General features: G+C 36.2%; 1 protein-coding gene across 1 annotated transcript in view; it reads right to left on the reverse strand.

The window, feature by feature from the left end:
• The window catches only part of eeig1a (estrogen-induced osteoclastogenesis regulator 1a), a 47,754-nt gene that overhangs the window by 20,883 nt on the left and 9,334 nt on the right, over nucleotides 1-17,537 (reverse strand). The window lies entirely within an intron of this gene.

Here is a 17,537-nt window from a genome sequence, read left to right on the forward strand (position 1 = left end):
ATTAATCATCTCCTGGACCTCCTGTCTGCGCACAAGAACATGCAAACATTGTTATTATTCATCTTCTGGACCTCCTGTCTGCGCACAAGAACATGGAAACATTGTTATTATTCATCTCCTGGACCTCCTGTCTGCGCACAAGAACATGGAAACATTGTTATTATTCATCTCCTGGACCTCCTGTCTGCGCACAAGAACATGCAAAACATTGTTATTATTCATCTCCTGGACCTCCTGTCTGCGCACAAGAACATGCAAAACATTGTTATTATTCATCTCCTGGACCTCCTGTCTGCGCACAAGAACATGCAAACATTGTTATTATTCATCTTCTGGACCTCCTGTCTGCGCACAAGAACATGGAAACATTGTTATTATTCATCTCCTGGACCTCCTGTCTGCGCACAAGAACATGCAAACATTGTTATTATTTATCTCCTGGACCTCCTGTCTGCGCACAAAAACATTGTTATTGTGTCGTCACACTGAGGCGGCCATTCTTCAGGAAACACAACATTGTTTAAGTTTGTTTATCCACAGCCGTTGCCCCGGCAACCGGTGCCACAATGATGGCGAGAAGGTTTGTTTCAGAGAACAAAAAGGTGACGTCCCCAAGGGGTCGTCATGGAAACATCAACAGGAAGTGTTTGCCTGTGATGTTGCTGCGTTCATAATACACACACAAACATTGTTTGAGACCACAAAGACAAACCCGCGTCAAGATGGCCGCCCACCTTGTGTGCTGCAACAGTTATTTGTCTGTTACGGTTTCAACATTGTTATAGTTTTTATGTTATTAACCTGTAATTATTGTGTAATTATTCATAACAGTCCCCCACCTATCAACATCTCCCCAAACTTGTCCCATTCCTTTGTACTAGAACAGTTATTTATCTATTATAGTTTTTGTTGTTAACTATTATAGTCTTTATTATTAAATTGTTATGGTTTTTATGTTATTAACCTGTAATTATTGTGTTATTATTTATAACAGTCCCCCACCTTGTCAAAATATCCCCAAACTTGTACCATTCCTTTGTGCTGCAACATGTTTTTCTCTTATATTTTTTGTTTGTGACTGGCATCACATGATATCAACTTGTTTGCACCTAGTATCACTATGATCCAACTTGATAAACATGTTTGTGACGGGCATCACATGATATCAAATTGCAAGCACCTAGATATCACCATGATCAAACTTGATATCAACTTGTTTGTGACTGGCATTGAATGATATCAACTTGTTTTCACCTAGTATCACTATGATTCAACTTGATATCAACACGTTGTGACTGGCATCACATGATATCAACTTGTTAAGACCTAGTATCACTACGCTCCAATTTGATATCAACATGTTTGACTGGCATCGCGTGATATCAGCTTGTTTGCACACAGTATCACTATGATCCAACTTGATATCAATTTGTTTGTGACTGGCATCACATATCAACTTGTTTTCACCAGTGACGTGCGGTGAGGTTGATGGCTGGTGAGGCACTGACTTCATCACAGTCAGATTTACAAACATATGAACCCTAAAGAGTATCTATTCACCATTTGATTGGCAGCAGTTAACGGGTTATGTTTAAGAGCTTATACCAGCATTCTTCCCTGCTTGGCACTCAGCATCAAGGGTTGGAATTGGGGGTTAAATCACCAAAAATTATTCCCGGGCGCGGCACCGCTGCTGCCCACTGCTCCCCTCACCTCCCAGGGGGTGATCAAGGGGATGGGTCAAATGCAGAGGACACATTTCACCACACCTAGTGTGTGTGTGACAATCATTGGTACTTTAACTTAACTTTAACTTTACACATACAAACTGTAGCACACAAAAAAGCACATATAATTAAAAAAAACTTTATTACTTATAAATGAAGTCCATGCGCATCTCCTTTTGAACAAAAGCATCAATAACTTGTTTATAGAAGTCTTCCTTATCTTTCTTCAGTTTTAAAAGTCTCTCTGTCTCGATGGAGATCTTCCTTTAAGTATTACCTCCTGCTTCAATTGAAAGTCCAGTTTAGAAAACTGTTTTATTTTAGATATGTAATCCTCCATGTTAACGGTCCAGGCAAAAGGAAAAAATAAACGATCGCTGCTAACTGTAGCTTGTTGTCACTTCTTCTGCAGCCGAGCAGTCGCGGAAATGCTCCCTGGGATCACTACCGCCCTCTACCACCAGGAGGCGGGATTGAAGCGAGCCTCAGCCAGTGCGTGTTCGCAGCATTTTTATGATTGCTCAGCACAAGAAATACGTTACACACATACAGTTGTTGACAAAATACACTGTACATTATATACCTCAGCTAACTAAACTATGGAAATGTATAATATAATTCATATAGCAATACGGTCTCACTGCACAGCAGGCCAGCAGTTAGCAGAGTCATTGCGCAATCCATGGTGAGGCTCAACTCAGTGACGTGCCTCAACTGGCTGGTGACCAGAGGTGGGTAGAGTAGCCAGAAATTGTACTCAAGTAAGAGTACTGTTACTTTAGAGATTTATTACTCAAGTAAAAGTAATGAGTAGTCACCCAAATATTTACTTGAGTAAAAGTAAAAAGTATGTTGTGAAAAAACTACTCAAGTACTGAGTAACTGATGAGTAACATACACACACATATCATATATATATATATATATATATATATATATATATATATATATATATATATATATATATACACATTTATATATATATATATACACAGTATATCATTTATATTTATTTATTTTGCCGTTTTTGTTTACATGTTAAAGGTGTTTTAATGAATATACATGCATGTTTAACACATATAGATTCATTTCTTTCATGTTGACAAGAATATAAGTTGGTGTATTACCTGATTCTGATGACTTGCATTGATTGTAATCAGACAGCAGTGCTTAACGTCCACGTTTTCAAATGCAGGAGAAAAAAAGTTCCTCCTTTCTGTTTAATACCACATGAAAGTGGTTGGTTTTTGGTATCTTATTTGTCCAGCTTCCATATTCGTTTTCACACACTTTACAAGAAATACATTGGCGGCAAATTCCGTAGCTTGCTAGCTTGTTTGCGCTGGCTTTCGGAGACTCTTATTTTGAAAGCGCAGGCGCGATGGAGCGGCACTTTTATTGTGAAGACAGGAACTGTGCAGTCAGTCTTTAGGCTTGTGACGGGATGTACGTTTGAAATAAAAAAGGGTCTTTTTTCCTTCACACTTTTGATTGATTGATTGAAACTTGTATTAGTAGATTGCACAGTACAGTACATATTCCGTACAATTGACCACTAAATGGTAACACCCCAATAAGTTTTTCAACTTGTTTAAGTCAGGTCATGTGACCGCCTGGCTCTGTTTGATTGGTCTAACGTCACCAGTGACTGCATCTGATTGGTGGAACGGAGTCAAACGTCACTTTTATAAATAAAGTTGATTTGATTTGATTTGATTAGTGACTGCATTTTATTGGTGGAACGGAGTGAAACGTCACCAGTAACGCAGGCACTTTGAAGGTCTGTCTGACAGACCAAAACAAACAAAGCATGCATTAACAGATCGATAAAAATTAGTAGCGAGTAGCGAGCTGAATGTAGATAAAAGTAGCGGAGTAAAAGTAGCGTTTCTTCTCTATAAATATACTCAAGTAAAAGTAAAAGTAAGTTGCATTAAAACTACTCTTAGAAGTACAATTTATCCCAAAAGTTACTCAAGTAGATGTAACGGAGTAAATGTAGCGCGTTACTACCCACCTCTGCTGGTGACTCACCGCAAGTCTCTTCTCAGTATTTGAACAGCAAATGTGAAAATTCAGCGATTTTGAATAAAAAAATAATATAAAACTGGTGAAGTTAAATGGAAAATAACTTTATAGTATAATCACTGGATACATATAACAATTACATTTTATTTTTTTTTATTTTTAAATTTTTTTTCTTTCCATGATGGCATGTGAGGCCCCGCCTCACCTGCCTCCCCTGACTGCACGTCACTGGTTTTCACCTAGTATCACTATGATCCAACTTGATAAACATGTTTGTGACTGGCATCACATGATATCAAATTGTTAGCACCTAGTATTACCATGATCAAACTTGATATCAATTTTTTTGTGACTGGCATCAAATGATATCAACTTGGTTGCACCTAGTATCGCTATGATTCAACTTGATATGACTGGCATCACATGATAACAACTTGTTAGCACCTAGTATCACTATGCTCCAACTTGATTTTAACATTGTACCTGGCATCACATGATATCAACTTGTTTGTTACTGGCATCACATGATATTAGTTTGTTAGCACCTAGTATCACTATGCTCCAACTTGATATTAACATTGTACCTGGCATCACATGATATCAACTTGTTTGTTACTGGCATCACATGATATTAGTTTGTTAGCACCTAGTATCACTATGCTCCAACTTGATATTAACATTGTACCTGGCATCACATGATATCAACTTGTTTGTGACTGGCATCACATGATATTAGTTTGTTTGCACCTAGTATCACTATGATCCAACTTGATAACAACTTGTTTGACTGGCATCACATGATATCTACTTGTTTGCACTTAGTATCACTATGATCCAACAAGATAACATGTTTGTGACTGGCATCACATGATATCAACTTGCTTTCACCTAGTATCACTATGATTCAACTTGATATCAACATGTTTGTGACTGGCATCACATGCTATCAGCTTGTTTTCACCTAGTATCACTATGATCTAACTTGATATCAACATGTTTGTGACTGGCATTGCATGATATCAACATGTTAGCACCTGGTATCACTAAGATCCAACTTGATATCAACTTGTTTGTGATGGCATCACATGATATCAGCTTGTTTTCACCTAGTATCACTATGATCTAACTTGATATCAACATGTTTGTGACTGGCATTGCATGATATCAACATGTAAGCACCTGGTATCACTACAATCCAACTTGATATCAACTTGTTTGTGACTGGCATCAAATGATATAAACTTGTTTGCGCCTAATATCACTATGATTCAACTTGATATTAATAATATCTTGTTTGCACCTAATATCACTATGATTCAACTTGATATTAACATGTGACTGGCATCACATGATATCAACTTGTTAGCACCTAGTATCACTATGATCCAACTTGATATCAACATGTTTGTCACTGGCAGCACATGATATCAGCTGGTTTGCACCTAGTATCACCATAATCCAACTAGATATCAACATGTTTGTCACTGGCATCACATGATATCAGCTTGTTTTCACCTAGTATCACTATGATCCAACTTGATATCAACATGTTTGTCACTGGCATTGCAACATTTTACTTTTTTTAGCACCAAGTAGCAACATGATGGAACTTGATATCAACGTGTTTGTCACTGACATTGCATCATATTACCTTTGTTAGCGCCCAGTATCAACATGTTTAAACTTGGTAACAAAGTGTTTGTAACTGGGATTGCATGGCATCAACATGTTAGCACCTGGTATCACTAAGATCCAACTTGATATCAACTTGTTTGTGACTGGCATCACATGATATCAACTTGTTTTCACATAGTATCCACTATGATCCAACTTGTTATCAACTTGTTTGTGACTGGCATCACATGATATCAACTTGTTTGCACCTAGTATGACCATGATCCAACAAGATAACATTTTTGTGACTGGCATCAGATGATATCAACTTGTTAGCACCTAGTATCACCATAATCCAACTAGATATCAACATGTTGTGACAGGCATCACATGATATCAACTTGTTTTCACCTAGTATCACCATGATCCAACTAGATAACATGTTTGCGACTGGCATCACATGGTATCAACTTATTAGCACTTAGTATCACCATGATCCAACTAGATAATATGTTTGTGACTGGCATCACATGATATCAACTTGTTAGCACCTAGTATCACCATAATCCAACTAGATATCAACATGTTTGTGACTGGTATCACATGCTATCAGCTTGTTTTCACCTAGTATCACTATGATCTAACTTGATATCAACATGTTTGTGACTGGCATCACATGATATCATCTTGTTTTCACCTAGTATCACTCTGATTCAACTTGATATTAACATGTTGTGACTGGCATCACATGATATCAGCTTGTTTTCACCTAGTATCACTCTGATTGATTCAACTTGATATTAACATGTTGTGACTGGCATCACATGATATCAACTTGTTAGCACCTAGTATCACTAAGATAAAACTTGATATCAATTTGTTTTTGACTGGCATCACATGATATTAACTTGTTTGCACCTAGTATTACTATAATTCAGCTTGATATTAACATGTTGTGACTGGCATCACATGATATCAACTTGTTTTCACATAGTATCACTATGATTCAACTTGATATCAACTTGTTTGACTGGCATCACATGATATCAGCTTGTTTACACCTAATATCACCATGATCCAACTAGATTACATGTTTGTGACTGGCATCACATATCAACTTGTTAGCACCTAGTATCACCATAACCCAACTTGATATCAACATGTTTGTGACTGGCATCACATATCAGCTTGTTTGCACCTACATGTTTGTGACTGGCATCACATGATACCAGATTGTTTGCACCTAGTATCACTATGATCCAACTTGATATCAACTTGTTTGTGACTGGCATCACATATCAACTTGTTTGCACCTAGTATCACCATGATCCAACAAGATAACATGTTTGTGACGGGCATCACATGATATCAACTTGTTAGCCCCGAGTATCACCATGATCCAACTGGATAACATGTTTGTGACTGGCATCACATGCTATCAACTTGTTTGCACCTAGTATCACCATGATCCAACTAGATAACATGTTTGTGACTGGCATCACATGATATCAGCTTGTTTGCACCTAGTATCACTATGATCCAACTTGATATCAACATGTTTGTGACTGGCATCACATATCAGCTTGTTTGCACCTACATGTTTGTGACTGGCATCACATGCTATCAGCTTGATTTCACCTAGCATCACTATGATCTAACTTGATATCAACATGTTTGTGACTGGCATCGCATGATACCAGCTTGTTTGCACCTAGTATCACTATGATCCAACTTGATATGAACTTGTTTGTGACTGGCATCACATATCAACTTGTTTGCACCTAGTATCACCATGATCCAACTAGATAACATGTTTGTGACTGGCATCACATGATATCAATTTGTTAGCACCTAGTATCACCATAATCCAACTAGATATCAACATGTTTGTGACTGCCATCATATGAGATCAACTTGTTTGCACCTCGTATTACTATGATCCAACTTGATATCAACATGTTTGTCACTGGCTTTGCAACATTTTACTTTTGTTAGCACCAACTAGCAACATGATGGAACTTGATATCAAAGTGTTTGTAACTGGCATCGCATGACATCAACATGTTAGCACCTGGTATCCCATTATATCAACATGTTAGAACCTGGTATCGTCAGGTTTGAACTTGATATCAAAGTGTTTGTGACTGGCATCACATGATATCAACTTGTTTTCACATAGTATCACTATGATCCAACTTGATATCAACATGTTGTGGCAGGCATCACATGATATCAGCTTGTTTGCACCTAATATCACCATGATCCAACTAGATAACATGTTTGTGACTGGCATCAGATGATATCAACTTGCTAGTATCACCATAATCCAACTAGACATCAACATGTTGTGGCAGGCATCACATGATATCAACTTGTGTTCACCTAGTATCACTATGATTCAACTTGATATCAACATGTTTGTGACTGGCATCACATGCTATCAGCTTGTTTTCACCTAGTATCACTATAATCCAACTTGATATCAACATGTTTGTGACTGGCATCACATGCTATCAGCTTGTTTTCACCTAGTATCACTATGATCCAACTTGATATCATCATGTTTGTGACTGGCATCACATATCAGCTTGTTTGCACCTAGTATCACTATGATCTAACTTAATATTAACATGTTTGTGACTGGCATCACATGATATAAGCTTGTTTGCACCTAGTATCACCATAATCCAACTAGATATCAACATGTTGTGACAGGCATCACATGATATCATCTTGTTTGCACCTAGTATCACCATGATCCAACTAGACAACATGTTTGTGACTGGCATCACATGATATCAACTTGTTAGCACCTAGTATCACTATGATTCAACTTGATATCAACATGTTTGTGACTGGCATCACATGCTATCAGCTTGTTTTCACCTAGTATCACTATGATCCAACTTGATATCATCATGTTTGTGACTGGCATCACATATCAGCTTGTTTGCACCTAGTATCACTATGATCTAACTTAATATTAACATGTTTGTGACTGGCATCACATGATATAAGCTTGCTTACACCTAGTATCACCATAATCCAACTAGATATCAACATGTTGTGACAGGCATCACATGATATCAACTTGTTTTCACCTAGTATCACTATGATCCAACTTGATATCAACATGTTTGTGACTGGCATCACATATCAGCTTGTTTGCACCTACATGTTTGTGACTGGCATCACATGCTATCTGCTTGTTTGCACCTAGTATCACTATGATCCAACTTGATATCAACGTGTTTGTGACTGGCATCACATATCAACTTGTTTGCACCTAGCATCACTTTGATCTAACTTAATATTAACATGTTTGTGACTGGCATCACATGATATAAGCTTGTTTGCACCTAGTATCACCATAATCCAACTAGATATCAACATGTTGTGACAGGCATCACATGATATCATCTTGTTTGCACCTAGTATCACCATGATCCAACTAGATAACATGTTTGTGACGGGCATCACATGATATCAACTTGTTAGCCCCTAGTATCACCATGATCCAACTAGATATCAACATGTTTGTGACTGGCATCACATGATATTAACTTGTTTTCACCTAGTATCACTATGATCCAACTTGATATCAACATGTTTGTGACTGGCATCACATATCAGCTTGTTTGCACCTACATGTTTGTGACTGGCATCACATATCAACTTGTTTGCACCTAGTATCACTATGATCCAACTTAATATCAACTTGTTTGTGACTGGCATCACATATCAACTTGTTTGCACCTAGTATCACTATGATCTAACTTAATATTAACATGTTTGTGACTGGCATCACATGATACCAGCTTGTTTGCACCTAGTATCACTATGATCCAACTTCATATCAACTTGTTTGTGACTGGCATCACATATCAACTTGTTTGCACCTAGTATCACCATGATCCAACTAGATAACATGTTTGTGACGGGCATCACATGATATCAACTTGTTAGCCCCTAGTATCACCATGATCCAACTAGATAACATGTTTGTGACTGGCATCACATGATATCAACTTGTTAGCCCCGAGTATCACCATGATCCAACTAGATAACATGTTTGTGACTGGCATCACATGATATCAACTTGTTAGCACCTAGTATCACCATAATCCAACTAGATATCAACATGTTTGTGACTGGCATCACATGATATCAACTTGTTTTCACCTAGTATCACTATGATACAACTTGATATCAACATGTTTGTGACTGGCATCACATATCAGCTTGTTTGCACCTACATGTTTGTAACTGGCATCACATATCAACTTGTTTGTACCTAGTATCACTATGATCCAACTTGATATCAACTTGTTTGTGACTGGCATCACATATCAACTTGTTTGCACCTAGTATCACTATGATCTAACTTAATATTAACATGATTGTGACTGGCATCACATGATACCAGCTTGTTTGCACCTAGTATCACTATGATCCAACTTCATATCAACTTGTTTGTGACTGGCATCACATATCAACTTGTTTGCACCTAGTATCACCATGATCCAACTAGATAACATGTTTGTGACGGGCATCACATGATATCAACTTGTTATCCCCTAGTATCACCATGATCTAACTAGATAACATGTTTGTCACGGGCATCACATGATATCAACTTGTTAGCCCCGAGTATCACCATGATCCAACTAGATAACATGTTTGTGACTGGCATCACATGATAACAACTTGTTAGCACCTAGTATCACCATAATCCAACTAGATATCAACATGTTTGTGACTGGCATCACATGATATCAACTTGTTAGCACCTAGTATCACCATAATCAACTTGATATCAACATGTTTGTCACTGGCTTTGCAACATTTTACTTTTGTTAGCACCAACTAGCAACATGATGGAATTTGATATCAAAGTGTTTGTAACTGGCATCGCGTGACATCAACATGTTAGCACCTGGTATCCCATTATATCAACATGTTAGAACCTGGCATCTTCAGGTTTGAACTTGATATCAAGGTGTTTGTGACTGGCATCACATGATATCAACTTGTTTTCACATAGTATCACCATGATCCAACTTGACATCAACTTGTTTGTGACTGGCATCACATATCAACTTGTTTGCACTTAGTATCACCATGATCCAACTAGATAACATGTTTGTGACTGGCATCACATGATATCAACTTGTTAGCACCTAGTATCACCATAATCCAACTAGATATCAACATGTTTGTGACTGGCATCACATGATATCAGCTTGTTTGCACCTCGTATCACTATGATCCAACTTGATATCAACATGTTGTCACTGGCATTGCGACATTTTACTTTTGTTAGCACCAACTAGCAACATGATGGAACTTGATATCAAAGTGTTTGTAACTGGCATCGCATGACATCAACATGCTAGCACCTGGTATCCCATTATATCAACATGTTAGAACCTGGTATCGTCAGGTTTGAACTTGATATCAAAGTGTTTGTAACTGGCATCGCATGATATCAACATGTTAGCACTTGGTATCACTAAGATCCAACTAGATAACATGTTTGTGACTGGCATCACATGATATCAGCTTGTTTGCACCTAGTATCACTATGATCCAACTTGATATCAACTTGTTTGTGACTGGCATCACATATCAACTTGTTTGCACTTAGTATCACCATGATCCAACTCGATAACATGTTTGTGACTGGCATCACATGCTATCAGCTTGATTTCACCTAGCATCACTATGATCTAACTTGATATCAACATGTTTATGACTGGCATCACATGATACCAGCTTGTTTGCACCTAGTATCACTATGATCCAACTTGATATCAACTTGTTTGTGACTGGGATCACATATCAACTTGTTTGCACCTAGTATGACAATGATCCAACTAGATAACATGTTTGTGACTGGCATCACATGATATCAACTTGTTAGCACCTAGTATCACCATAATCCAACTAGATATCAACATGTTTGTGACTGGCATCACATGATATCAGCTTGTTTGCACCTTGTATCACTATGATCCAACTTGATATCAACATGTTTGTCACTGGCATTGCAACATTTTACTTTTGTTATCACCAACTAGCAACATGATGGAACTTGATATCAATGTGTTTGTAACTGGCATCGCATGACATCAACATGTTAGCACTTGGTATCCCATTATATCAACATGTTAGAACCTGGTATCGTCAGGTTTGAACTTGATATCAAAGTGTTTGTAACTGGCATCGCATGATATCAACATGTTAGCACCTGGTATCACTAAGATCCAACTTGATATCAACTTGTTTGTGACTGGCATCACATGATATCAACTTGTTTGCACCTAGTATCACTATGATCCAACTTGATATCAACTTGTTTGTGACTGGCATCACATATCAACTTGTTTGCACTTAGTATCACCATGATCCAACTAGATAACATGTTTGTGACTGGCATCACATGATATCAACTTGTTTGCACCTTGTATCACTATGATCCAACTTGATATCAACTTGTTTGTGACTGGCATCACATATCAACTTGTTTGCACTTAGTATCACCATGATCCAACTAGATAACATGTTTGTGACTGGCATCACATGATATCAGCTTGTTTGCACCTTGTATCACTATGATCCAACTTGATATCAACATGTTTGTCACTGGCGTTGCAACATTTTACTTTTGTTAGCACCAAGTAGCAACATGATGGAACTTGATATCAACGTGTTTATCACTGACATTGCATCATATTACTTTTGTTAGTGCCCAGTATCAACATGTTTAAACTTGATATCAAAGTGTTTGTAACTGGCATCGCATGACATCAACATGTTAGCACCTGGTATCCCATTATATCAACATGTTAGCACCTGGTATCGACCTGTTTAAACTTGATATCAAAGTGTTTGTAACTGCCATCGCATGATATCAACATGTTAACCTGGTATCAATATGCTAGCTTGTTGAAGAGTCTATGTGCCGTCAGTCACATGACAGGAAGTGAAAACGCACACGTGTCACTCCTACTTCCATCCCATGATAGGCGGCCCGTCTCCACGACAACCGCTTTGGTCCTTTCAGTTTAAAGGCTGAACATGGCTGGGAAACTAAGCTCTTAAAAACACACACACACACACACACACACACACACACACACACACACACACACACACACACACACACACACACACACACACACACACACACACACACACACACACACACACACACACACACACACACACACACACACACACACACACACACACACACCAACAGCTGCTGCTCGCACTCCTCCCCTCCCCCCACGGCTGCCATTGTGTGCGCCACAAGGAAGCTCTGTGTTAGCTCACACTCGCTAACTCGCCTCAGTTGTTGCCATTGAAATAAAGAAATGATCTGTTCCAGAGTCAAACTGCAGCCAATATAAAAGCTTAACTCCGGCTTTTCATGTTTTGCGCTCACTTTTTGTCTCTCCCATGCACCTTAAACGCATCGCAACCGATTATGCTAATGCTAATGATATCGAATGATGACCAAAAAAAAAAATGCTAGCAGAAAATGTTAGCATGCGAATACATAAAATAATAACATAGGCTCATTTAGCATGATTCTAATATGGTGCCATGTAACAAAAGTCATGATTTTTTGGTTTAAATTAATAAAATTAGCTAAAACACTGACATAAAACATTAGCATGCTAATGTTAGCATGATGACATAAGAACATTTAACATACATCCAAGAAGGTGGCAAGTTTAAAAAAGCAATGATTTTTAGGTTTAAACGAATAAAATTGGCAAAAATGCTAGCATAAAACGTTAGCATGCTAATGTTGGCCTGCTAATATCTACCATACATCTATGAGAGCGCCAAGTATTAATAGCCATGATTTGTTTTTTTAAGTTTTTTTATGTATAAACTAATAATATTAGCTAAAATGCTAGCATCAAACATTACCATACTGGCGTTAGCATGATGTCATAGAAAAAACATAATTTTTAGGTTTAAATGGGGGACAAAAATTGGCAAAAATGCTAAAAGAAAATGTTAGCATGCTAATGTTGGCCTACTATACTATACTTCTATGATAGCGGCAAGTACTAATAGCCATGTTTTTGTTTTTTGTTGGTGTTTTTATTTTATTTTTGTTCGTTTTTTTTTGTTTTTTAGGTATAAACTAAAAAAAATAGATAAAATGCTAGCATCAAACATTACCATGCTGACGTTAGCATGATGTGATAGTTTGCGTATTTCTAAGAATTTGCCAAGTATTGAGTAGGTTTATATGAATAAAATTGGCAAAAATACGAGCATAAAATATTAGCATGCTTATACAGGATAAGTTGGCATCCCTATTAGGTAGTGCCAAGTATCAAAAAACATAATGTTTAGGTTTAAATGACCAAAATTGGCTAAGTGCTAGCATAAAATGTTAGCATGCTAATATAAGATAATTTAGCATGATCCTAATATGGTGCCATGTAACAAAAGTCATGATTTTTTTTGGTTTAGATTAATAAAATTAGCTAAAATACTGGTATAAAACATTAGCATGCTAATGTTAGCATGATGACATAAGAACATTTAACATACATCCAAGAAGGTGGCAAGTATAAAAAAGCAATGATTGTTAGGTTTAAACGAATAAAATTGGCAAAAATGCTAGCATAAAATGTTAGCATGCTAATGTTGGCCTGCTAATATCTACCATACATCTATGATAGCGCCAAGTACTAATAGCCATGATTATTTTTATTTGTATTTCTATTTTTATTTATTTATTTTTTTGGTATGAACTAATAAAATTAGCTAAAATGCTAGCATCAAACATTACCATGCTGACGTTAGCATGATGTCATAGAACAAGTTTGCATATTTCTAAGAATTTGCCAAGTATTGAGTAGGTTTAAATGAATAAAACTGGCAAAAATACTAACATAAAATGTTAGCATGCTTATACAGGATGAGTTGGCATCCCTATTAGGTAGCGCCAAGTATCAAAAAACATAATTTTTAGGTTTAAATTACTAAAATTGGCTAATTGCTGGCATAAAATGTTAGCATGCTAATATAGGATACTTAAGCATGATTCTAATATGGTGCCATGTAACAAAAGTCATGATTTTTTGGTTTAAATTAATACAATTAGCTAAAATACTGATATAAAACATTAGCATGCTAATGTTAGCATGATGACATAAGAACATTTAACATACATCCAAGAAGGTGGCAAGTATAAAAAAAGCAATGATTTAGGTTTAAACGAATAAAATTCGCTAAAATGCTAACATAAAACGTTAGCATGCTAATGTTGGCCCGCTAATATCTACCGTGCATCCATGATAGCGCCAAGTATTAATAGCCATGATTTTTATTTTATTTTTTCTATTTATTTATTTATTTATTTTTAGGTATAAACTAAAAAAATTAGCTAAAATGCTAGCATCAAACATTACCATGCTGACGTTAGCATGATGTCATAGAACAAGTTTGCGTATTTCTAAGAATTTGCCAAGTATCGAGTAGGTTTAAATTAATAAAACTGGCAAAAATGCTAGCATAAAATGTTTGCATGCTAATACGGGATAAGTTGGCATACCTATAAGGTAGCGCCAAGTATCAAAAACCATAATTTTTAGGTTTAAATGGGCGGGGAAAATTGGCAAAAATGCTACCAGAAAATGTTAGCATGCAAATACATAAAATAATAACATAGGATAATTTAGCATGATCCTAATATGGTGCCATGAAACAAAAGTCATGATTTTTTTGTTTAAATTAATAAAATTACCTAAAACACTGATATAAAACATTAGCATGTTAATGTTAGCATGATGACATAAGAACATTTAAGATACATCCAAGAATGTGGCAAATATAAAAATAATAATAATAATAATAATAACTGGGATTTATATAGCGCTTTTCTAAGTACCCAAAGTCGCTTTACATGTAGACTACATGTAAAAAAGCAATGATTTAGGTTTAAACAAATAAAATTCGCTAAAATGCTAACATAAAACGTTAGCATGCTAATGTTGGCCTGCTAATATCTACCATACATCTATGATAGCGCCAAGTATTTTTTTTATTTTATTTTTTTTGTTTAGGTATAAACTAATAACATTAGCTTAAATGCTAGCATCAAACATTACCATGCTGAGGTTAGCATGATGTCATAGAACAAGCTTGCGTATTTCTAAGAATTTGCCAAGTATTGAGTAGGTTTAAATTAATAAAATTGGCAAAAATACTAGCATAAAATGTTAGCATGCTAATACGGGAGAAGTTGGCATACCTATAAAGGTAGCGCCAAGTATAAAAAAACAATTTTTTTAGGTTTAAATTAGTAAAATTAGCTAAATGCTAGCATAAAATAAAAATAATCATACTTTAGCATGATTCTAATATGGTGCCATGTATCATGTGATTTTTTTGGTTAAATATAACAAAATAAGCTAAAACACTGATATAAAATGTTAGCATGCTAACGTTAGCATGATAGCAGGAAAAATGAGTGTACTTCTAAGATGGAAGTATGCGAGCCGCTAGCAAGCGTAGCAAAAGAGCAGCTCTTATCGGGGTAGTCGTCCATTTGTTAGAAGGAACATTCCTGAGCAGCAGTCGCTTTGTGGGGTCTCCATGGCGACCTGGCGGTGTGACGCTCTCACGTTGCTATAAAAGGTTAACAAAGTTCTAGTAGGGCCGTGGTGAAGGTCTAAAAGTCAGTAATCCCCCGGCCCGGCCCACCGAGATACGCCGAGTGCTGAGGAAGACTTTGGATCACATTGTCAACATAAGCTCTTCACGGGTCAACGAAAGAGAAATATAAAATGTTTGGTCGGGAAGTCAATGTGCTAAAATGCTTGCATAAAACGTCGCTAATGTCAACATGCTAACGTAAGAAAAAGTATAATATTTTTAATATGGTTTAAAGTATCAGGAGCCATGATATTTAAATTTAAACAAATACAATTTGCTAAAATGCTAACATAAAATGTTAGCATGCTAATGTTAGCATGATAACATAAGAAAAAGTAGCATACTTTTATTATGGTTTAAAGTATCACAAGCCATGATATTTAGGTTCAAACTAAGACAATTCGCTAAAATGCTAGCATAAAACGTTAGCATGGTAATGTTAGCACGCTAATGTTAGCACGATAACATAAGAAAAAGTAGCATACTTTTATTATGGTTTAAAGTATCACAAGCCATGATATTTAGGTTTAAACTAAGACAATTCACTAAAATGCTAGCATAAAATGTTAGCATGGTAATGTTAGCACGGTAATGTTAGCACGATAACATAAGACAAAGTAGGATACTTTTAATATGGTGCCAAGGATCACTGGCCGTAATATTTAGGTTTAAACAAAAACAATTTACTAAGCTGCTAGTATAAAATGTTAGCCTGCTATAATTAGCATGCTAATATAGGATAAGTTAACATACTTCTAAGATGGCGCAAAGTATCATAAGCCAGGATTTTTAGGTTTAGAAGAATAAAATTAGCTAACATTCTATCATAAAATGTTAGCATGCTAATGTTAGAATGATAACATTAGAAAAAGTAGCATACTTTTAATATAGCGCCAAGTATCCCAAACCATGAAACAAATACAATTTGCAAGAGTTCTAGTATAAAATGTTAACATTTTATACAAAAACTTTTGCAAATTGTATTTAACGTTAGCATGATGACAGTGATAGTTTGCAGACTTCTAAGATGGCGCCAAGTATCGAAGGCAATGATTTTTAAGTTAATACCAATAACATTTTCAAAAATGCTAGCGTAAAATGTTAGCATGCGAATATAGGATAAAATAACATCCTTTTAAGATGGCGCAAAGTATCATAAGCCAGGATTTTTAGGTTTAAAATAATAAAATGAGCTAAAATTATATTATAAACTGTTAGCATGCTAATGTTAACATAACATTAGAAAAAGTAGCATACTTTTAATATAGCGCCAAGTATTCCAAGCCATGACACAAATACAATTTGCAAAAGTTCTAGTATAAAATGTTAGCATGCTATTATTAGCATGATGACATAGTGATAGTTTGCAGACTTCTAAGATGGCGCCAAGAATCGAAGGCAATGATTTTTAAGTTAATACCAATAACATTTTCAAAAATGCTAGCGTAAAATGTTAGCATGCGAATATAGGATAAAATA

The sequence above is a fragment of the Nerophis lumbriciformis genome, linkage group LG20, assembly GCF_033978685.3.
Source record: "Nerophis lumbriciformis linkage group LG20, RoL_Nlum_v2.1, whole genome shotgun sequence".
NCBI lineage: Eukaryota > Metazoa > Chordata > Actinopteri > Syngnathiformes > Syngnathidae > Nerophis > Nerophis lumbriciformis.